We start from the raw sequence: 24,571 nt of genomic DNA, 5'->3' as shown, positions 1-24,571 counted from the left end.
GCGCGGTCATCATTAAAGATCCAGATGAACAATTCCACCTTTGTTGGTATGGTGATGTCGACACCAACATTAGAGCGGAAATTATTGCACTATGGGGTATGTTGTTCTTTGCTAGGCACATCAATTTGGGGAAGATCAACATTCACGGTGATGCAAAGATAGTAATCAATTGGATTAATGAAAAAGCCAATCTCAATGCTCCAATGCTAACCGGATGGATGGGCTGAATTCTGAATCTAAAATCATTATTCGGTAACATAACTTTCACTCATATCTATCGTGAGCATAATGTCATTCCAAACTCTTTATCAAAGAAGGGTCTTTTAGCTACACCTGAGCGCATGCACTTCTAGTTCTTTCGGAATGGTGACAGGATGGAGGATGGCTCCATTCCCTTTGGTTAAGATTTATGTTGATATTTTTCTGCAAACACAATTTTGCTTGTTGATACTTTTGTTATTATATGTTTTGTCTCTGTAGAACCCTTAAAGTATTAGATGATGAAAGAGGGATAACTTTTTTGAGTGATCAGGTCTTTGTATTGGGAAACAAGCTATCTAAAGTGGACATTAGGATTGCTATGTTTATATCTGTTATGCTAGCTCATTAGATCTATAGATAGTTATGGTTGATGGTAGCAAATTATGGGCTATATTAAACTATGCACTGGTTTTCAATCACAATGAATATCATTGTTTTTTTCTTTCTGAATATATATATATCTATATATATATATATATAAAATATGTAGGTCAAGGGTTGACACTTTGAAGGATAAAAGAAGGTAGCCAAGTGGACCAATCATTGAGCCCAAGTTTGCTAAAGAGAAGGACATCTTGCAGTGATAGTTCGATAATGGTTGGCCATGGTTGATTTTCGTATTGAAACAATCTTTGTCACAATGCAACGTTGGACCATGGTTGTTACAATGTGACGTTGGACCAAGAGACAATCTTTGTCACAATGTGATCATGGTTATTGACCATGGTTGACCATGATTGATTGTAATTTCAAGACAACCTTTGTCATAAAGCAACATTGAACCATGAATAAGCAGAAAGAAAAAAACATTGATATTCATTATGATTGAAAATCAATACATAGTCGAATATAGTCCATAATTTGCTACCATCGGCCATAATTATTAGGATTGCTATGTTTATATTTGTTATGCTAGCTCATTAGATCTATAGATAATTATGGCTAATGATAGCAAATTATGGATTGTATTCGACTCTGTACTGGTTTTCCATCATAATGAATATCAATGTTTTTTTCTTTATACACACACACGCACGCGCGCATGTTTTCATATTTTAAATTTTCCACTACTAAAGTGAATATATGACATATTTTTAACAAATTTCTAATGAATTAAAAGGAATATATTTAATTTTATGACATAATTATATAAATATATTTAATTGTTGAATGTATTATATTAATCGATAAGTTTTTGGCATTACACTTTATAGTTCTAAATTTCCTTTACAATTTAATGATACTTGGAAATGTATAGGCCTTACAATGATTGTAAGGTTACTACACTTGGACGACTTTCCTCCACCCTCCATCACCTCACCACTACCACATACATTGACTCTAGTTTCCCTCGCCACTACAAGGTGCAATGCAAATAACAAAGCATTGATAAGAGATTTACGAGTGTTATTGTTCCAACCTTGGGAAATCAATATTGGTCTAAAGTTTTGCCAAAGCCTAGATAGGTACTTCCTTGTTTTCTCGTCCTCATCCTTCCCTACTCCATATGAATTGTACATGTATTAAAACTCAACGAAATTGTTTTGTCTATCAAATATGACCCCATGAATATTCAAATGCCAATTCCATTGGCCAAAGGAGCCATAATCATTGTTGTTAAAGCTTTTCTTTTGCTTAAACAATGGTAAGAGAATATTTTAAATACTTATTCCCCATGCTACATCAATGGCAATCCTAATAAATCTGTAAGTCTTATAGTTCCAATTGTACGAAATCAAGATTGGTTTAAAGCTTCATTAAAGTCCATCAATTATGACCCCAAGGCTAGTCAAATGGTGGTTCCATAGGTTGACAAAACTACCAATAATTAATGGGAGCCTTAGTACACCCTAAAAAGATTAAGCATGGCCAACGACAATTGCAACAACCAAGGAAGGTTAGTGATATCCATGTTTATAAAGTGAATACTTAATGAAGACCATAATACTAATATAGGCCTCCTACAATTATCCAAATAATAGCTTGAACCCTACTTAAAATGGCCAAAATATAACAATCCCTCTAAAGTTAAGATTGACATATTCCTCATATGCATTTCTTTGACATAATATTCTTTGTTGTTGCTACTTAGGTTTTAGTCCCACCCATCACACAAGGAAAGGGGCATTCTTCTATTCACCGAATCATTTGTCCATTGAGGATTCCATGGAACCCACCAATAAAGTGAGACTACTCTAGGTAGTCATTGATATGTTCATCAATTTCAACCTTGGGGTTATTCAAATGGTGGTTCCACTAGTCAAAGGAGCCACAATCACCACTACGCGCAAACTCTAGGATGACGATAAAGGTAAATGAGAAAAAAGAGGCAATAAATTATTTCTATACCATTGGTTTTGATAGATGGACTGCAGTGTGTACTAAAATGGATGACTTGAACTCAATTCATTTGAATATCTATATAGGCCATGCACAAGCCATCAAAAATATCTAAAAAATGGTTAACAATGATGGACTTCTCGAGGAACTTAAAGTATATAATGTAGGGACACCATTGAGCTTCATCTTTTTTTTTCGAACCAACATTGGTCAAACATAAATTATATGAGTTAATCTTTGTCATATTCTCAATATACACTTAATTAAAACCAAGTATAAACTAGCACTAGTAATTCGTCATTGCTACAAATCTTTATTTAATAACCACAACAAAAACTACAGTGGTATTGAGTATATGTTGTCAATACATGCCTTCAATAAATGGACAGATAACACAATGGTCTAACCATGTCAGATAGAATAAAGTCAAATTTTAATACCATGTGTAAGAAACATGTTTGTATGTCGAGAGAAGATAGTGCACATGAAATATCATGCATGGATTTGGGAATGACCACCACTTCTCTATATCCAAGTTTCTTTTGAAGGCAAGGACCCTTGTTTTTTATGTTAATGTGTTTTTATAAATGTTACACATCACTTCACTTTTAACTGAACATTTGATCAATATAACCATGGTTAGTCTTTGTTTTACACATCCATTACATTAGTGTGAGCTAAAGGCTAAGTAAAATGTCCCATGTTTAAACGATTCACTTTTCATATGTTTTATGGGGTTACTTTTTGTTGGAATTCGGAACTTGAAATTTCATCACATAGAAATTGCAATTTTGATCCATTTAGATTCGTGATTTGCAAATTTTAGGGGTCTTTATAAAAAATGAATATCAACAATGAATCATTGATGTTGCAAAAAAAAATCCACATTATAGTGTGGATGGAATGCTTTAGCTAGTGTTTAGACACACAATTTGTCCCCACCATAAGATATTGAGATCTATTTATGGCTTAACTTAGTGAAGCCAAGTGTAGCTATTTCCATTTGATCAGTAGTTTCCCTATGCTCTTCCTCCACCCTTGGGGACCTGTCGCGTCCTTGTTTGCTCACCATAATCTTATCAACAAAGAGCTTCCTTGAAAATATACCTATTGTATGAAGTAGTTAGGATTTGTAACTTTGTAGAAGAGGGAGGTGGAAATCTTTGGTGACATAAGAGAGAAGGATAGCGGCATAACAACCATGTTCGTGAATAACTCAGGTACAAAACCATCCTTGAAAAAAATGGATATTGTATGGTGCATCCAAATAATGATAGATGTAAACCAAAATTACTTCACATGATCTCTCATAGCTTTCACCCAACATGGAAACCATCATCCTTTGGGGCATAAGGAGAGTATGGCAGACATCGGAGCTATGAACCACTCCAATCACACAAATGCAAATTGAAATGGCACATGAAACCTCATTTATGAGCTTTTATTATTGTCCTTTCGTTGAAGAGTGATATATGAGCACTCGTAAAGTAGCCTAAGGAGAATTAAATTAGAATTTCTTCCACGCGCCTTACCATGTGGCTCAATTTTTAATTAACTATTGCATGTGGGACAATCCATAGGAGTTTTGAACATTATTGAGTGCATAAGATGGACTACGTGAATAAGATCACCCCTCATAGATCCATTAACCATTAAAGTTACAAGTGCAAGAGAAACCATGTGATTGGCAAGAGAGTCTGTTAAGGAATTTAGTTTTCCAAGAACATGTTTTGTCGGTACGCTCGAGATAGAAGATAAGTAGGCCAAAATTCTCATGTATAATGTATTTAGCTTGATATTAGGTGGGGAAGTGCCCAAATTGAGGTGTCTAATAATATTTTTTGAGTCTCCCACTAAAACCAAAGACCTAAGAGAGAAGGATTTAGCCAAAATTATTCACTAGAGGAGACCATACACTTCCACCCAATTGTTAGAGATTAGATCCAACCTCCATGCATAACATAATTCAATTAGTCCTTTGGGGCCATAAATTGCACCCCCTTGCACTTGCCACCCCAACTTAATGAATTTTTTCTTTTTTTCTTTTTGGATGTTGATTCTCTAAAAGCTTAAAAAAATGTCAAAGTTGATTTTTTTTTAAAATAGCTTTCAAATCATGTATCAAAGTAAAGTTTTCACTTTTATCAAAGTTGAAACTTCACTTTCTCTACATCAAAAGTCGAAAATATTCTTCAATGATTTTAAATTATGGAAAGAGTGCATGCCATTTGATTTATTTGAAGGTTTAAATTGTCCTTCAACAACATTTTGTGGAGTTAAACTTCGGTTTTGATCGGAGTGAAAAATATAACTCTAACTTCGTTGAAAGTGAAATTTGAACTCTTCTAAAAGGTGGTGAAAATTGTCCCCAAAAATGTTTCATGGGTTTAAACATTGAATTTCAATGGAATGTGTTGACGGTGCTAGAAATCCATCAACTAAGGGGATCTCCCCGATATGAAGTCCCAACTAGACCTCACATCGTTTGGTGTAGGAGTCCCATCCGATATAAAGGTCAGGTTGCCAACTCCTTAAAGATTTGCCTTGCCTCTAGTTGTCAGCACAAGAGAGTGATGCAATGGTATCTTCAAACAACAAGGTAAGTGTGCCTGGTGAGTGTGCAGCGCAATTGTGTCTAGGTTCTCTTACTGCAAAAAGGGGGAGAAAAGTGAACCTCTAAGTGAGAGGTAATAGTACCACCCAAGAAGAGACACACATGAACCAAAAGGACTTTTCTAACATCTAGTGGAATAGTCCACAGCAGATGCGATAGTCGTTACAACCAATGAACAAGGAAAGATCCATCTAACATCCAGCAGAATAGTCCACAATGGATGTGACGGTCATTATAACCGATAAGCAAGGAAAGGTCTGTCTAGTATCCCGCGGAATAGTCCACAAGGATGAGACAACAGTGACAACCATTACAACACATTCCCAACAAGATAAGCACTAAAATAACTGAAATAATTCAACTATCTTAGTACATGTGAAAGAAAACATGAAATACAAATGTTCACAAAATAGTCTTACAAACATTCATAAGTCATGCATGAAAATGTGCTGGTCTGAAAAGGCTTCTGTAATTAAGAAAAAGTTTCAAGACACATATTTACATTGTACATCACTAGCCCCAGTAGTGGGACATTGGAGCCACTCCTTTCTCCTCAAAGAACTAATTGATCTCTCTAATGCTTTGCTAGAGGAGCCAAGGTGAAAAGTCCTTTTCTCATACAATGAAGGGGTACATATAACCAAAGGGGTGATGCTTACCCCTTATGAGTCTTTGACTACCTTCATGACTATTCAACTTCCTATTACTTTTCGACTTACATGACTCTTCATATTCATGTGTGTCCATTGGACTTCCACTTTACAATACACTTGATTTACATTATACATGGACCATAATAGTGATGTGGCATTTGACAACTCATGACACTGCTGAGATGGACTAGCTCGATGATGTGGCAATGTCAATCGATTGTTGCTGTTGAGTGATAGATGTATTCTTGAATATGCTTTCTCTTCTCCCCCGCATAGCTTGATGATGCAGGGTCTTCGATGATCTTCGGGCTTGGAAGGTGGTTGCACACTTGTGTTCCTTTTGCTTGCTCTTGGTAGGTCCACTGGTTCGTTCAGCTACAAGTGAGTATATAGGCATGCTTCCCTCCTTCTTATCCTTCTTCATCATGTTGCCATGACTTGATAGTGTACATGTTCCTATAATTCACTCATAATAAGACGACATCAATTTGAAAACTCCCTATCCTAAGATGATGCATTATTATCCATGAACTGAGCCTGGGATAGGTGACAAGATGGGAGAGAGGGCCCAGCAACTATGCATTGTGCAATTCCAGGTGACAGGGAGAGGGACTTTATCATTGAGACTGCATAGACACAACTCAGGCTTGATTGAGGAACTTTTCAGCACAGTCCTCAATAGGGAAAGAAATTGTGCAGTGGCCACTAGGAGTCAAGATTGTGCAGTTCAAGCAGTCAAGGTTCAAGCTTGATCATTAAGATTGCACAGTGCACAACTTAGGCCAGGCTGAGGGAGAAATTTGCACAGTGACCACTGAGGGAGAAATTTTCGCAGTGACCACTAAGGGAGAAACTTGTGCAGTGACAACTGAGGGAAAAATTTGCCCAGTGCCCAATGAGGGAAAAAATTGCCCAGTGACCACTGGGGGAAAAAATTTCGCAATGAACACTAAGGAAAAAAGTTGCGCAATTCAAGCCGGCAGTGGAGGCTGCGAGATGGGGCCCTGGGAGGACAAACTACGCATTTCTAGGAGGCAAGGGGGACTGGGCAGCAGAGAGACCTGGAGGACATATCTGTGCAGTTCTTGAGGTCAGTGAGCTTCGGCTGAGGGAGGAAAATGGGGACATTTATGTGCAGTTTTGAAGGCCAAGGGAGGTTGGTTTCTTTACGCATTATAGGGTTCCAGCAGGCAAGGGGAGAAGCTTGAGGATTGAAAGTGTGAAGTACGTAATTCAAGTCAGACTGGGAGGAATTGCTGCACAATTCTAGGGGTGAAGGGAAGTTGCTGAGCTCTGGAATTGCGTAGTGCAATTGCCCTAGGGGATAGCGACTACACACTACACAGTTCCAGGCAGCAAGGTCACATCACTGAGGGCTGAGGCTGAACAGTGCGCAGATAAGTCGGGGTTCGGTGAAGATGAATGGACTGGTCGGGAAGATATTCAGAAAAATGGATAAGTGCGAGAGGAAGATGAACTTGTGAAGAACTTGAACTTGTGATCACACACTTAGCATACTTTGACGACACAACAACATAGGCCATCGGAACAACAAGACAAAGCATAACCCTCTCTGTGTATGTCTCAAAGCAAGAAGCGACAAGTGTGACACTTAAGATAGACTTTAGGATGACAGTGACGACTCTTGTACAACAGTGCTTAAAACTTTGTGTATGAGTGCTACAGGTGTTTACATAGCTAGGACAACTCGAATACACAAAGATCAACCTTCAAAATCACCAGAAAAGGTCTACAAGCATGGAAAAACAGTCAAACATGCCAAAAGACGACAGTTGATCAAACAAGCAAAAGGGGTGAAAAGACTCTAAGAAAGCTCATGAAATGAGCTCAAGTGTTTGCAACAATAAAGGGAAATACCAAGGAAGGATCTAAAATTTGAGTGCAAGCCAAAATTTTGGAGGGTGTTGTAGCCGCTACAACACTTGGTGACACATTGGTTGAATTCCAACTTCTTTGTCTTGGTTCGTTTTTTAGTGTAGGGCCTTGGTCCTTCAGGGAGTATTGATTCATCGTGCAGATTAATTTGGCTTCCCCACTTACCCCATGGGCAGACATGGTCCCCTTTGTACCTTCTCAGTTGAACACAACATAAGATTTAGCCAAATCACAATGTTTCGAATTGGGAAGGGTAGTTTAGCTCATGAGCTTAAGATTTTCAGAGTATAGTTTTTCATCTCTGGTGTTTCTCTGCTGCCAGCAGGCCTGGACAGTACCCCAACGGAGTCACGTAGGAACACAAGCATTGCTCCACTGCCAACGAGCCTGGATAGTACCCCGGTGGAGTTGCTTGCTTCACCTCTCTGCACAGGATGCCTTTCTCTTCTTTCGCCTTTATTTATTTATTTAAAGAGAACTGTGCATCAACACTTATTTATTTTGGGGCAGAAGAGGGATCCTGACTTATTGAGAGCAGGAGAGGTTGTTCCTTCAGAGAAGCATATAAATACCTCTGATTTAGGTTTTCTCGTTTATATTTTCCCCTTCTCCATTTCTACTAGTTGGATAAGCTTGAAAACACCAAAGCAGAAAATTGAGTATAGGTACGAGGTTCCCAGACTGGACAAAGGTTCATGATTATACCAAAATTCTCCTTACAGGGATCGTATTTTTCATCAGAAATTCATTGGCCAAAATATATACAACCAATACAAGGAAGACGAACATAGAACTAGCCAAGCGTTGCAGTGTCACAAGACTCTTTGAACTTCGGCCACACACACACTTGGAAGTCAGAATGCAAGTCTAGGCACAACACTTATTCGCATAATGGAAACAAAATGAAAACTCAACAAGAAGGAAAGCAAGACAAAAGAAAGAAAACACAGAACCAAGAAACAAAACCAGAGAACAAAATGGCTAATGCAAACATGATGTAGAAACATAACAAGAAAACCAGGACAAACTACAGGGAACGAGTGTAAGGAGGGAAAAACTAAGATGCATCTAATCCTACTCCTATCCTAATAGTTATAAGGTCAAGGTCACGTAAAATGAAATTTCCAGTGAAGCCATCGTAATTGTTCGCGACCTGCATCCAAAAAGATATGAACAATTAAAACAGATAAAAAGTGATGTGCAATAGAAGATATAAAAACTTGAAAAACTTGCACAAGAAATGGAAAGTATTTCTCGTGGGCAGAAATATGTGTCACATCCACTACTTTCATCCAAACCACATGCTTACCTTTTCGATGAATACCATTTTTCAACAAACCTCGAAAGCCTCTTATGGATGTGTCCTTGTCTATGCCGAGCTTCTTAGCAAGTGCGAGGAAAGATTGAAACTTGTTGTCTACAATAAAGCTTTCCAAGTAAGATTGTTCCAGCCATTCAACGATTGGATCATAAAATTCATGGTGGCCCTCTTGAAAACTTTGAAAATATGAGTTTTCAATTAAAAGTATGGGATTATGCTGAGAATCTTGTAGGTAAAATAGATCTGATCATACTCGATAGTCATGTAAAGACAGTGAGGACGTGTCATAACCATGAACGAAGGTTGAAGTGCCTCACCTGCTTGACAAAAATCTGAATAGAGAGATGTTGAACAATGAAGATTAAGGGGGGTGAAATAACTATCATTCGATGTGATGATGGGAAAATGATAGCTAAATGACAATCACCAAAGACAGAGAAATGATCACATGAGCTAATTGAAGCATCATATTCCCAGTTTGCAATAAAGGAAGAAAAGTTAATTTGAACAATCTTGCAAATGCTCTGAACAATCAAACCAAGTTCCTTGTGGGCCAGATATGATAGACCACCTTCCTGCAACTAGTGACAAATTGTACAAGCATCGTAGTCATAAAAAGAGTTTAAAAAGGATGCTAGCACCACGAATGCATGAGACCAGTTGGGATTGGTGAATGGAGAAGAACTTGATTTGTGTGACAACTTGTGCATTCATCATCACTCAAGGAGATTTTTGGTGTGATGAGAGGACATATTTGCAATATGAAACTCACAAGAAGATCGAGGAGTTGACCATTAAGGGATAAATTCGATAAGTATGATTCCTTTGGGCAAAGATAGTCCTTGAGATAATCCACTTCACAATTCCATGACTCTATGAGAGATGCACATTCCCAACCCGAGTTTGATGTGAGAGATTTGCATGAAGACGAATGAATTGCAACAAATTCGTGAATTCGGTCATAAGTAAAATCTTGGAAATTTGAGAGGTCACACCCAAAATACCAAACATTTTTTACACGGGAATTCACATCGAGTGAAACCACGTAGATAGACGGATTATACGAGAGAAACTAGATCTGATTTAGTTTGGGGGGCTTACTAGAGTCGCAAGATCCTGACATAACCATCAATGGAAGTTGAAGTGCCTTGACTCCCTGGAAGGTCCTGGAACTTTCTAGGATTGTAGAATCATGTTTTGAAGCTTGAACCAGATCATGCATGGTTGGAGGATAGTTGTTGTTGTTGATTTCAAAACTGCTCACCAGATGGCAGCCATCTCTGTCACAGGTTTCACTAGATTTTTCAACTTCAACAATCAAATTACTCAATTGGAGAGGCTCTTCTAATAGCACATTCAAAGACAAATGAATCGACGATATCTCATGAGAAAACTTATTTGAAGAGTTGTCTTCATGCAGTATAAGGGATGACGAGGAATGGGAAGGGTGCTTTGTGATTTGATTGTTTGCAATTTCATCATGGATAACCTCACTGCCTTGTGTCAATCAAGGGGATAACTCATTGGATGAAGAAACTAGAGAGCGTGGAGTATCTCCATCGCAAGCAGATGTGTTGCAAATGGTAGGACACAAGGGATAGTGAGGTGAAGAGGAAGTTTCGATATGAACATATTCTTTGACCAAACCATATTCTAGATCTAAATTAAAATATTCATGAGAAACCGAAAGATCATATGATGTGCTTGGGCATTTGTCATGGCATACGAAAATATTTGAATGATTACTACCCAAGGTTGGGCGTTGATTGAAAGAATGGAGTGTATTGGGATTTCCACCACGATTAGCATATTGAGAATCATTCAAGAATGGAAACGCAATATCTTGACATGGAACATTCTGAAAAAGAGAGGAAAATTTGAAAATTCCCTCACCTTTCTACTTTTCTACCAGCATAATGTGGCTTCTTTGTACCTGATTGCAATTTGGGCCAGCAGCTTGAGAATCAAGAGAATGAAGAACCAACTGATGGAGCAGATTGATCAAGCAAGTCATGGTACAAAGAGTCAGGATGTGAAGATGATAGAGGATGATAGAAATCTAGATCAACCTTGAGATTAGAGTTATGAACGGTGACATCCTCTTGCGGAATGGAGGAGTGAGTCTTCATCATAGGCTTCATGAGCCATTCTAGAATTTCCTCCATTGAAGCAGAAGAAGAATGAGAAGATGGACTGGAGATTTGATTCACAAATTTCCCAAGTTTACAATCACTACAAGGAGGCACCCTCATCAGGACCGAAAAAGGAGGAGGACAAGGAACAAAAGGGGTAGTAAGCTCCTCCTTTGAAATTTGAGGTGCCTCATGATTCACAAGAGTTGGGAAAGAAGGGGAAAATGGAGGTTTAGGCTCATCGTATAAGGATACATGAAACAAGCTCTCAAACTCTTGTTTCAAGAAATACCAGTTCAAATGTTTTTTAGGAATTTCGCAACAGAGGTGAAGGAACCGATCAAAAAAATCCTCAACTGATTCATCAGGCTTCATTCTTAAATGACTGATTCTTTCACAAACATCTTGGTGGTTATACTTATCGAAATCTTTATGAAGCATCTTGGAAAGCTGACTAAACGAATGGATAGAAGCAATGGGTAATGTATGACACCATTGACTAACATGACCTTCGAATGTGAGGGTGAGTAATCTAGCCATGACATATTTGGAACATATGCTATGAAAAACGCAAAGATGGATAACTTGAAATAGATGTTCACAAAAATTTGATCCATCCTCACCATCGAATTTACATTCATACATATCATGAATAACTTCCACAGAGATGGTACAATTAAGATCTTTGGAAAAAGATCTCGAGATTATGATTTGGGGAAGAGAAATTTTAAATAAGAGATTCAAACTAGACTCAATGGGCATATTCTGTCATCTAGCCCTCCTTCTAGTGCCATTTTGTTGACGGTGCTGGAAATTCGTCAACTAAGGGGATCTCCTCGATATGAAGTGCCAATTAGACCTCACATTTTTTGGTGGAGTCCCATCCAGTATAAAGGCTCGGTTGCCAACTCCTTAAAGATTTGCCTTGGCTCTAAGCTCTCAGCACAGGAGAGTGTTGCAATGGTATCTTCGAACAACAAGGTAAGTGTGCAACGCAACTGTGTCTAGATTCTCTTACTGCAAAAAGGGGTAGAAAAGTGAGCCTCTAAGTGAGAGGTAATAGTACCACCCAAGAAGAGACACACATGAACCAGAAGGACCTGTCTAACATCCAGCGGAATAGTCCACAGTGGATGCGATAGTCGTTACAACCAATGAATAAGGGAAGATTCGTCTAACATCCAGCAGAATAGTCCACAGTGAATATGACGGTCGTTATAACTAATAAGCAAGGAAAGGTTTGTCTAGTATCCTGCAGAATAGTCCATAAGGATGAGACAATAGTGACAACCATTACAACACATTCCCAACAAGATAAGCACTAAAATAACCGAAATAGTTCAACTATCTTAGTACATGTGAAATCAAACATGAAATACAAACATTCATAGAATAGTCTTACAAACATTCATAAGTCATGCATGAAAACGTATTGGCCTGAAAAGACTTTTGTGATTAAGCAAAAGTTCCAAGACACATTTACATTTCACATCACTAGCCCGAGTAGTGGGGCATTGGAGCCACTCATTGCTCCTAAAAGAACTAACTGATCTCTCTAATGCTTTGTGGGAGGAGCCAAGGGGAAAAGTCCTTTGCTCATACAATGAGGGGGTATATATAACCAAAGGGGTGATGCTTACCCTTTATGACTCTTTGAATACCCTCATGATTGTTCAACTTCCTATGACTTTTCGACTTACATAACTCTTCATATTCATGTGTGTCCATTGGACTTCCACTTTACAATACATTTGGTTTACAATATACATGGCTCATAATAGTGATGTGGCATTTGAAAACTCATGACACGACTTGACATGACACCGCTGACATGGATTAGCTTGATGATGTGGCAATTTCAAGTCACTATTATTGCTAAGTGATAGATATGTTCTTGGATATTCTTTCTCTTCTCCTCTGCATAGCTTGATGATGTGGGGTCTTCAATGATCTTCGGTCTTGGAAGGTGGTTGCACACTTGTGTACTTTTTGTTTCCCTTGGTAGGTCCACTCATTCGTTCAGTTACAAGTGAGTCTTTAGGCATGCTCCCCTCCTTCTTCTCCTTCTTCAACATCTCGTCGTGACTTGATAGTGTACCTGTTCCTGCAATTCACTCATGACAGGACGACATTAATATGAAAACTCTCTATCCTAAGATGATGCATTATTATCCATGAACTAGGCTCATGATAGGTGGTAGGATGGGAAAAAGGGCCCGGTAACTGTGCATTACACAGTTCTAGGTGACAGGGAGAGGGGCTTTATCATTGCTCAGGCTTGACTAAGGAACTTTTCAGCATAGTTCCCACTGGGGAAAGAAATCGTGCAGTGGCCACTGGGATTCAATATTGCACAATTCACGCAGTCAGGTTTCAAGCTTGATCGTTGAGACTGCGTAGTGCACAACTCAGGCTGGGCTGAGGAGAAATTTGTGGAGTGACCACTAAGGGAAAAATTTGTGCACTACCCACAGAGGAAAATTTTGCGCAGTGACCACTGAGGGAAAACTTTCGCAGTTCAAGCGGACAGTGGAGGCTGCGGGATGGGGCCCTGGAAGGACAAACTGTGCAGTTTTAGGAGGCAAGGGGGATTGGGCAACAAAGAGACCTGGACGACAGACTTGCGTAGTTCTTGAGGTCAGTGAGCTCCGGTTGAGGGAGGACACTGGGACACTTCTATGCAATTATGAAGGCCAAGGTAAGTTGGTTTCTCTTCACATTGTGGGGTTCCAATAGGCAAGGGGAGAAGCTTGAGGACTAAAAGTGTGAAGTACGCAATTCAAGCTAGCTTGAGAGGAACTGCTGCGCAATTCTGGGGGTGAAGGGAAGCTGTTGAGCTCTGGAATTGTGCAGTGCAACTGCCCTGGGGGATAGTGATTGTGCATTGTGCAGTTCCAGGCAGCAAAGTCACATCAATGAGGGTTGAGACTACGTAGTGTGCCATTCAGTCGAGATTCGGTGAAGTTGAGTTGCCCGGTTGGGAAGATATTTGGAAAAATGGCTAAGTGCGAGAGGAAGATGAACTTGTGAAGAAGTTGAACTTGTGATCACACACTTAGCATACTTTGACGACACAACAACATAGGCTACCAGAACAACAAGACAAAGCATAACCCTCTTTGTGACTATTTCAGAGCAAAAAGCGACAAGTGTGACACTTGAGATAGAATTTAGGACGACCATGAATACACTTGTGTGATAATGCTTAAAAATTTGTGTATGAGTGTGAAAGGTGTTTACGTAGGTAAGAAAACTCAAATACATAAAGAACAACCTTCGAAATAACCAGAAAAGGTCTACAAGCATGGAAAAACATTCAAACATGCCAAAAGATGACAGTTGATCAAATGAGCTCAAGGGGTGAAAAGACTCTAAGGGAGATCATGAAATGAGATCAAGTGTTTGCAGCAATCAAGGGAAAGATCAAGGAAGGCTCTGAAATTTGAGTGCATGCCAAAATTTTGGAGGGTGTTGCAATTGCTACAATAGAATGGAAAATAAATTCTAACTCCATTAGAAGAAAAATTCTACCAACAAAGGTTAGGAGTGCACTCCAATGAAAGTTAAAAAGTGGAAAATATTCTCCAACGAATGAACAAGAAAATTATTTTGACCAATATCAAAAGTTGGAAAGTCACTTCAAAAAGGTCTATGATGCCCGCTGATGAAAAAATAATTTATGTCCCATGATTATTAAATTTCATTGGGGTAATCCTCAAACTTTCCTCAGAGTTTGAGCAACACCTTCTTTAGCCAATTAATAAATCTCAAACAAAAGGGTTCATTGGGGGAGCACATTGAGGATTTACAAAAATTGAATATCAGGATAAATGATATTCCAGAGGAGAATATGTGTTATGAAACCAGCTCACAAAAAGATAGAAAAGATAGATCAACGCCTTAGAAATAAGCCTCTTCGAGGGGGCAACCTCCTTTACATTACACAAATGAACAATTCTTAGATGATTCAAATGACAAAACCTCCTTTCTATATATAGGAGTCTAAGGGGTCACAATATAACCAAAGTTGACCTAACAATAATAATATAAAGGCACAAAAATAACAATAGTGGGATTCTATGGGGCACAATAATAACAATATGGGGACAATAGGGGCAAAACAATAACAATAAGGGATACAACAACAATAGTAATGGGGGAATCGCTAGTATTGTAGGGACCTAACAATATGATTGATGTCTTCATAGGGACTTTAAAGGATAACATCCAATATGAGGTTCGTCTTTGGGAACCTGATTCATTGGAGAAGGCATTCAAGGTGGCAATAAAAATTGAAAGCAAAAGACGGAATTGAGGAAGTCTACCACTCACAACTATAAAGATGGAAGTGTTGTTGGTCATAGCCTTCCACAAATTACAAGGTTGACACCACAACAATAAGAAGAAAAAAGAGCAAAAGTGCTTTGTTACAGTTGTGATAGCAAATACACTAAAGGTCATAAGTGTGCCGAGAATAAATTATTTTACATAGATTGTGAAGAGGAGGAAGAAAAGGAACAAGAAATGTCAAAAGAAGAGGATATAGACTAGGAACCAACCCCAAAGAAAGAAGAAATGAATCTGACCATAACTTGTAATACATTGGCAGGAATTACCACCACTCAAACTCTCAAGATAGAAGGACATATCAAGAAGAAAAAGGTAATAGTGTTGATTGATTCGAGTAGTACCCATAATTTTATTCATTGTAAGATAAACAAGGAATTGAATTGCTTCCTATATCTAGCACCAAAGTGTCAAGTGATGGTTACAAATGGAGGAACTATAAATTGTTATAGAAAGTTCCATAATATCAAGCTAACCATGGGGGAATATGTATTGAATAGTCCACTTCTTTCCATTCCAATGGGTTGTGCGGATGTTGTATTAGGATTCCAATGGTTACAATCTTTGGGGACAATAGCTTTAAATTTTGAAGAACTTTTCTTGATTTTTTTTTGGGAAGGAAAGGGAGTTGAATTAAGGGGTATCAAAGGGAAACCAAGAAAGACAATCAACTCTAATGGCATGACAAAGATTCTAAATAAAGAACGACGGGGCGTAATTGCACAACTATGCTCACTAGAGGTTCAAACATCAAAATCATCAATTTCTCGAGATCTCCAAAAGGTCTTGGACAATCATTCCAAGGTATTTGAGACTCCCAAATGCCTCCCACCTATTCGTGATCATGATCATGCTATTCATTTGATTCCAGGAAGTTTTCCTCCAAACATCAGGCGTTATAGATATCCCTATGCCAAAAGGAGTGAAATTGAACGTATGGTTGTAGAAATGCTAGTGGCTGGTACAATTCAACCTAGTCAAAGTTCTTTCTCTGATCCAGTAGTATTGGTGCACAAGAAAGATGGATCATAGAGTATGTGTCCAGATTATAAGGAGCTCAACAAGCTCACTGTTAAAGATAAATTTCCCACTCCTGTCATTGATGAATTGTTGGATGAATTACATAGAGCAATTTACTTCACCAAGCTCGATCTTCGTTCAGGATATCATCAAACTAGAATGAAGACTAAAGACATTCCAAAAAAAACATTCATAACTCATGAAGGTAATTATGATTTTTTGGTCATGCCTTTTGGCCTTACTAATGCACTTTTACATTTCAAGGTTTGATGAATTCCATTTTCAAATCCTTCCTTAGAAAATTTGTGTTAGTATTTTTTGATGATATACTAATCTACAACAAGTCTTGGAAGGATCATGTTCAACATGTTGACAGGGTGCTAAAATTATTGGAGTAGAAATAATTATATGCAAAAATATCCAAATGTTTCTTTAGAGTACAAGAGGTGGAATATTTGGGTCATATTGTGTCTCATGAGGGTATTAAGGTAGACCCTAACAAAACTAAACCCATTAAGGAATGGATAATCCCCATAACCCTAAGGCATCTTCTAGGATTTCTTGGGTTGACAGGGTATTATCGCAGGTTTGTTAAGAAATATCAGAGAAAAGCGCCTCTAACAACATTACTGAAGAAAGATGCATTTTTGTGGACTCCAGAAGAAACCAAGGCCTTTGAACATCTTAAAGAGGCATTGTGTGAAGCACCGATCTTAGCTACACAAAACTTCACAAAAACCTTTATTATGGAATGCGATGCCTTAGGAAATAGAATTGGTGTTGTTTTAGTGCAAGAAGTAAGACCCATTTCTTTTGAAAGTAGTCCAATCAAGGGAAAGTATTTACACAAACCTATTTATGAGAAGGAAATGTTCGCAATACTACATGCACTAAAGAAATGGAAATCTTACCTAATGGGAAGACAATTCAAGGAAAAAATAGATCATGATAGTCTTAAATACTTTTTGGAACAAATATTATCTTCAAAAGAGAAACAAAAATGGGTCACAAAGATGCTGGGTTATGACTTTAAAATCATCTACAAAAAAGGGAAGAAAAATGTTGCTATAAATGCACTCTCGAGAAAGGATGAGGATGTGGAAGAATTGCTATGTGCCATTTATATTATCCAACTTGATTGGATAACGGAAGCAAGGGATGAATGGAAGAATGAAAATGAGGTGTGGACTCTCATTCAAAAATTGCAACAAGATCCCAGTCCATCTCATACATTTATCTAGAAAAATGATTTGTTATGGTACAAAGATCACTTATTTCTCTGTAAGAATTCACAACTCAAACAAAATATTCTTTTGGAATTACACACCTCCCCCTTAGGAGGGCATTCAAGATTTTAAAAAACTTACCACAAGGTCAAGAAGGATTTTCTTTGGGATGGCCTTAAATATGATATTCAGAAGTTTATGAAAGAATTTTTGGTTTTCCAACAAAATAAAGTTGAGACAATTAATACCCGAGGTCTATTACAACCTTTACCCATTCCAAATCAGCGTTGGGAGGAGGTATCAATGGATTTTATCAGAGGTTTACCCAAGTCTGAAGGAAAGAGTGTCGTCATGGTGGTAATTGATCAACTTACCAAGTATGCAAACTTTTATGCATTATCTCACCCTTTTAAAGCCACTATAGTTGCTGCTACATTTATGGAAACAATTGAAAAGCTATATGGAAACCCAACGATTATTGTAAGTGACAGAGATCCCATTTTCACTAGAAATTTTTGGACGGAATTATTTTCTTTTCTTGGTACTCAATTAGTTCATAGTTTATCTTATCATCCTCAATCTGATGGGAAAACTGAGACAATAAAAAAATGTTTGGAAGGATATATTCGTTTCTTTGTAGATCAAAAAAAAAAACAGTGGGTTAACTGGTTACCTCTGGCTGAATCATGGTATAACACTTCCTTCCATACTACAACAAAAATGACCCCATTTATGGTAATTTATGGATATCATCCACCATCCATCACATCATCTTTAAGATAAAATTCTAATGTTCAAGCAGTGGAAGATCTCATTGAGCATGAACAACAAGTTCTCCAAATCTTATAGGTTAAGCTCACTCTGGTGCAAAATTTAATGAAACAACAGGCAGATCGACATCGCAGTGAAAGAAGTTTTGATGTAGGTGACTGGGTATTTTTACGGCTACTACCATAAAACAAATTTCCCTCAAGCAAGCTAAGAAGGATAATAAATTGTCACCCAAGTACTATGGTCCTTACAAGGTGTTGCAAAAGATTGGTACTATGGCATATAAATTGGAGCTGACTGCATATTCCCGAGTACACCCAATTTTCCATGTTTCATGCTTAAAGAAGGTTATCGCTGACAAGCTTCCAGTTCAAACAGTATTGCCAAAACTTGAAAAAGAAGGAAAAATCATATTGGAGCCAGAAGAAGTCACAGAAAAAAGAACCCGACAACTACGGAATCGATCAATTTCAGAGTATCTCATTAAGTGGAAGAACTTACCTACTGAATATTCCACATGGGAGGATGATAAGTTTATACAAAAGCATCCAGAACTACTCAAGTGTTGAGGAAAACACTTTTTTGAAGGAGAGGGGCATGTTAGGTCCCTATAATACTAATGTAGCCCCCTATTGTTATTGGTGTGCCCCTGTAGCCCCCATATTGTTATTGTTGTGCCCCATAGACTACCACTATTGTTATTATTGTTATGTAGGCTCTGATTATATTGTGACCCCTTAGACTCCTATATATATCAAGGAGGTCTTGTCATTTGTATCATCCAATAATTGTTCATTTATGTAATGTAAAGGAGTTTTCCTCCTCGAAGATGATAATTTTTAAGTCGTTGATCTATCTTTTCTTCTATTTTGTGAGTTGGTTGCATAACAGTATGGTATGGACATGCAAGGAGATGGACAAGAAACTTGTAGGAGAGGTTGCATTCCCTCCCCCACTTCTAGGGGAAAGGTTACTAATATTAATGTTTATAAACATTTTACAAAACGCATCCTCTCAAATTAGGTTATAATAACTATGGAGAAACCAACAAGCACATGGTAATAAGTTAATATATATTATGAACAATTAAGGAGAGGTTTAACCATCATCATCGTCATTGTCATATTCATCTTCATCTTCTTCATCCAAATAAAATTCATCATTGTTATGGCCTTGACCAATTGCCTCATCCTTAATTATTTTAAGCATAAGGAGATGAATATTTAGAAGAGAAAGTATTGAGAGACTGGAAGGTATTTTCTTTGGAAGTTGATTGAGTAAAGATTTTTTTCATCATCATATTCTTCTTCTTCTTTTGAGTAATTCAATGCTTTGTTCTATTATTTGGAGAAGTATTTGTTAAATTCCATTTTAATGTAGCTATTTATCATGAGAAAAACATACCATCACATAAAAAAATAGTTTAATTACCAGAGAAAAAACTTAAACCATAAATAATAACCACGGAAAAAACCTTTTGAAAACAAATTGATCAAAATGGTTAAAAAACCCTTATATCTTTAAAACTGTAAAATGATGTTGGTTCCAAAAGAGACAAAAGGGATTGCTTCACCAAGGATGGTCTATCCCAAAAAGGCCATCACACTGAATGTTTCACAAAGTCACTATGAATAAAAGTTTTGAATTTGGAATGAATCATGGCTTTTTAATATATTTGATCAAACAATCACTGTAAATTATATAGAATTCCAAACACATTGAATTGGGACGTTTTATAATGTTGGGCTTGTCAAGGATATCTTATTGGCAGAAAAGAAACATAATCACTTATTTAAATAATATTTTCATATACTTGTGTTTTAATGTTTCAGATCCTTTCTTTTAACCTTTCAACCATAATAGAAAATCAAATCTTATTCCATTACATTATGATAGAACATGATAAAGTAACTTCATGAACTATTTGTTTTAGTCACCTATACTTAATACCATTTTTATGGCGGATGGTCTTAACATAAAAAGACATATTTGAAAGAGGGTTTATTAGAGAGTATGTAGTAAGAGAAGACATAATGGACAATATGAAATTTCGTATCCCCAACTTTACAATTTCTTTGCAAAACAAAAATAATTGTGTCGATTCCATCAAGAGAAATTTCACAATGCAACCAAATTAGTGGCAAGTATGTTCAAACATTGTTGATTAAATCAATTTCAATATTCTACATAGAATCTAAGGCCAACCTCATCATAACTCAATAGGCGTGATATTAAATTTCATTCTAGACTCAACTCTTCTAAGAATTTTCCAATATGATTTTGTGGAATCCCTCAAGGTTACCAACTACCTTATGATAGGCATTCATACAATTTTCCATCTAGAAATTTCAAGGAGGGGAGGGGAATCCTTGAAGTGTTATATTGGAATGTATCTATGTATGCATGCACATACACACATATTGGTTTAGCTCAATTGGTTGAACCATCCACCCATGACATGATGTTGATGGAAATGCCTTATGTAACAAGTTCACAAATGGTTGATTCCCTCTGGGTTATAAGTCATTATAATGGGTGGGGTTGAATTTCCATCCATCTAAATATTTAATTGAAGAGGGGGGATTCGACAAGGTCTTCACTGGAAAAAGAAATGTAACACCTTGTTTTTTTATTATCCCTAAACTAATAATGCATGTTTTTACATGATGAAAAGGCTAAAGAGCCTAGCAATGTAATAAATTTTGAATATTGATATGAAATGCATCACGAGTTGCATACAAACCAAGACAAGAGTTATAGGGGGCTATAGCTATGTTTTCATGAGAGAAGGGGTAGTTAGAGAGGTTATACTAAAATTATAATATTTTATTAAAACCTATATATGAATTAGTTGGGAAAAGGACTTACATGAGCTTCTCAAGGAAACCACATTGCACATTATGAACATCTGTATATCAACCATTCTTTGATTGTTTGGGGAATTCTATATCCTCCATTCACATTCATTCTTTCTTTTACTTCTTGGAGAGAGAAGGATACTTTTGTAGTAGAGAGCCATTGTTGGTTATAGGAGAAGACTAGTTATTTTTCCAACAATGTGAATATGTATGAGTGCATTGGCATTTTGAGGAAATCCATCCTTGGCTAAGAATCTCTAAAGATTTCAACATTGACATTTACTTACCAGTAGCACTAGAGCCTTGTAGAGAAATGGAATAGCTTGAGGGATTGCATTATATAGAAGAGGATTCCTTTCCTTGGGATTTTTTTGATAAAGGGGAAAGAGAACTAACAAGTGAAGACTATTGTGTGATTGAGTATACAATGACAATATGAGAACTTGACTGACAATGAGTGATTAAGTAGATTTTGTAGGATAAGGACCTCATTGTCTATGTGTCATTAAATATACAGGGACACCACGAGAACTTGAATATCTATGAGAGAATAAGGGCAGCCTTGATAGATTTAGGGTAGCAAGGTCTATGTTTGGATGGAACATCCAATGTTTGTAGCTAGTTGGTGTGGATATTGATAAATATAAGTGTTATCTATTCATATTGTGTTTACTCTATGGTTTTTCACTGATTAATGTTGTGTATATCCTTAAATGCCATGCATTGTGTGAGAAATATGTTTCCTTGTTCATGCATATGTGTTTCTTGATGTTTAACATGAATTCTTTTCCACTGCATGCTTCTTGATTAATGTAAAATGGTATTAGAGTTGGAAATTAGTTCAAGGATATGAGTTCTTGAGGTACCCTATGATGGGTACATTGTAGTTGGTATTAGAGAAAAGAATTTTCCCTGACATGCCTCTTGAGGAGTTGCATATGTTACATTGTGGTATCAAAATTTATGCTTGTTGTTTAGGTTTTTTACAAAGTGGCATTAGAGATATGTTGCAACACTAGGCTTGTATGGGTAGAGACCACTTAAAATATTTGCCATGGTAGATAAACCAATTCAACCATCCACGCAAGTCATGTTGTTGATGGGGAGACCATATGCCCCAAGTTCAAATTTGGTTGATCCACTTAGGGTTACCATTCAATATTTTGATTGGTGAGTAAACTTCCCCTCATCTAAATATTGAAGGGATGAGGAGGGAACCTTGCAAGGTTTTCCCTTGAAAAAAATATAGCTCCAAGAGTGATCTTTGGTGGTTCAACCATATCTACCACAGGTGTAGTTTTGATGGGAGGTCATAGGATCCATTTCAATTACGTTTATACGTGTAACCGAATGAGTTAGTTTAATACATTTTAACATATGTTTTCAATGTGGAGTTTGCCATAAATTCTCTAGTTCTAGTTCAAATAAGTTGCAAGTTTGTTTAAGTCCTATTGTATTACCAATTGCTATTATGACTAGTGGTTAAGCTACCCTCCATTCAAATGTAACTCCCTCCTCCCATATCTACTCAAGTAACCAACCAACTAGGGTAAACATGTGGTGAGAGGCTACTATGATATGATTCAACCTCCTAGGCGTCCTTAAGGAAGTTGAATCGATGGAAACACATCAAACATACCTTCCACATCAACAAAAACACTCCTAGGAGCCATCCCAACCACATAGGTATCATGCCCCTGGGTCCCACTAAGTTTTTAAGCTATTAAAAATTTGGACACTCCCGTGTTATGGGCATGCCAACATCCAGAGAGATCTGGACGCTCCCACAAGCTTGCATGCCTGTGTCTAGGGACTATTTCCAGCAAACCTGTGCTAGAGTCCGTGATATTTAAGGCACTTTTCAAGCCCAAAATTTAGACCAGTGCCCAGAACTTGCAGTAACTTCTGGAATCCATTAAACACATGATGACAAGACTAATAAACCAAAAACTAACTTGAGGACTAGGTCTGACCATCCCCAACAGGGACTGACATTATGTCAAACACTTGGCATCAATGAAATCTACAGGTCTAGGATACAATACAAAGCATGAATGACTGAAAACTCTTATGAGACATGACAAGAAGGATCACCACCTTCTCCCTTGAACTGTTATGACATAAATTATGCCTTGCATCCATTATCCTTTCAGTTAAAAGTAAATACATGAAATAGCCATGACAATAACCAGCTATATAACCATGATTATAACCAACATTAAACCATGAAAATAATAGTGAGATATCAGCCATTAAATTTGCATATGAAGAAGTACAAAATAAAGATAAGTTAGCTTTTATTAAAATAGGAAATTTCAACTAGGTACGGGACTTCCACGTACTACTCGATCGTAGACATGGATGAACCAAATCTTTCTTCCTGCAAGTCACCCCCATTCCATATTTCAAGAATGAATGTGGGATCTAAGATAAAGCAATCCAAAAACAACCAATGGAATCCAGAGGTTAAACCACCTCCACCCTCACCAAATCGTGATCACACCAAAACTAGTGCTTCGATCACAAAACCGAACTAAACTTGGAATGCCATCCAGAATCCATCACCATCCTTGAGGAATTTTCTGTCTCCTTGTAGCTCAGGCTTTATCGCAATCCAATCCCTGATCACTAGGCCCTAAACTGAGACACCTCCCTCAGGCTTTACTGTTTATCTGACCAAAATTGGTTAAGGGATTCCTAGGCCTTTGGGAATGAACCTTGAGATCACCTTTGCCCTAGATTCTGAAATCCATCTGACAATTCCAAAGCTCAAAACTGAGATCAACATCCCAACACACCATGGCATCTGGAAAAAGGAAAGGCTAGGCTAAAAACCACTGTCATAACCCGAAAAAACCATGCCACCGACAACAAGATAACCATACACCAACATGCAAAGCCATGCATGTTAAAACTAGCTAGGAAATCTCACATGCAATATGTAACCTGCAAGTATTCTTTTTGAAGTTGCTTAATCCTGCTCTTCCTTGCTTGATCCTTGCTTTCCTTCCTTTCCTTTTTCTTTCTTTTCCTTCCTTGCTCCAAAGCTAGAGTGATCCAAGAAAAAGCTAAGTGATGAAGAGTGAGAGAGAGAGAGAATAATGAGAGAGCTCTAAAACTGAACTAGCCAAG

The sequence above is a fragment of the Pinus tabuliformis genome, chromosome 7 (genome assembly GCF_031772625.1).
Source record: "Pinus tabuliformis cultivar Carrire ecotype Pingquan chromosome 7, CPIR1, whole genome shotgun sequence".
Classification (NCBI taxonomy): Eukaryota; Viridiplantae; Streptophyta; class Pinopsida; order Pinales; family Pinaceae; genus Pinus; species Pinus tabuliformis.
This window is presented reverse-complemented; position numbering follows the sequence as displayed.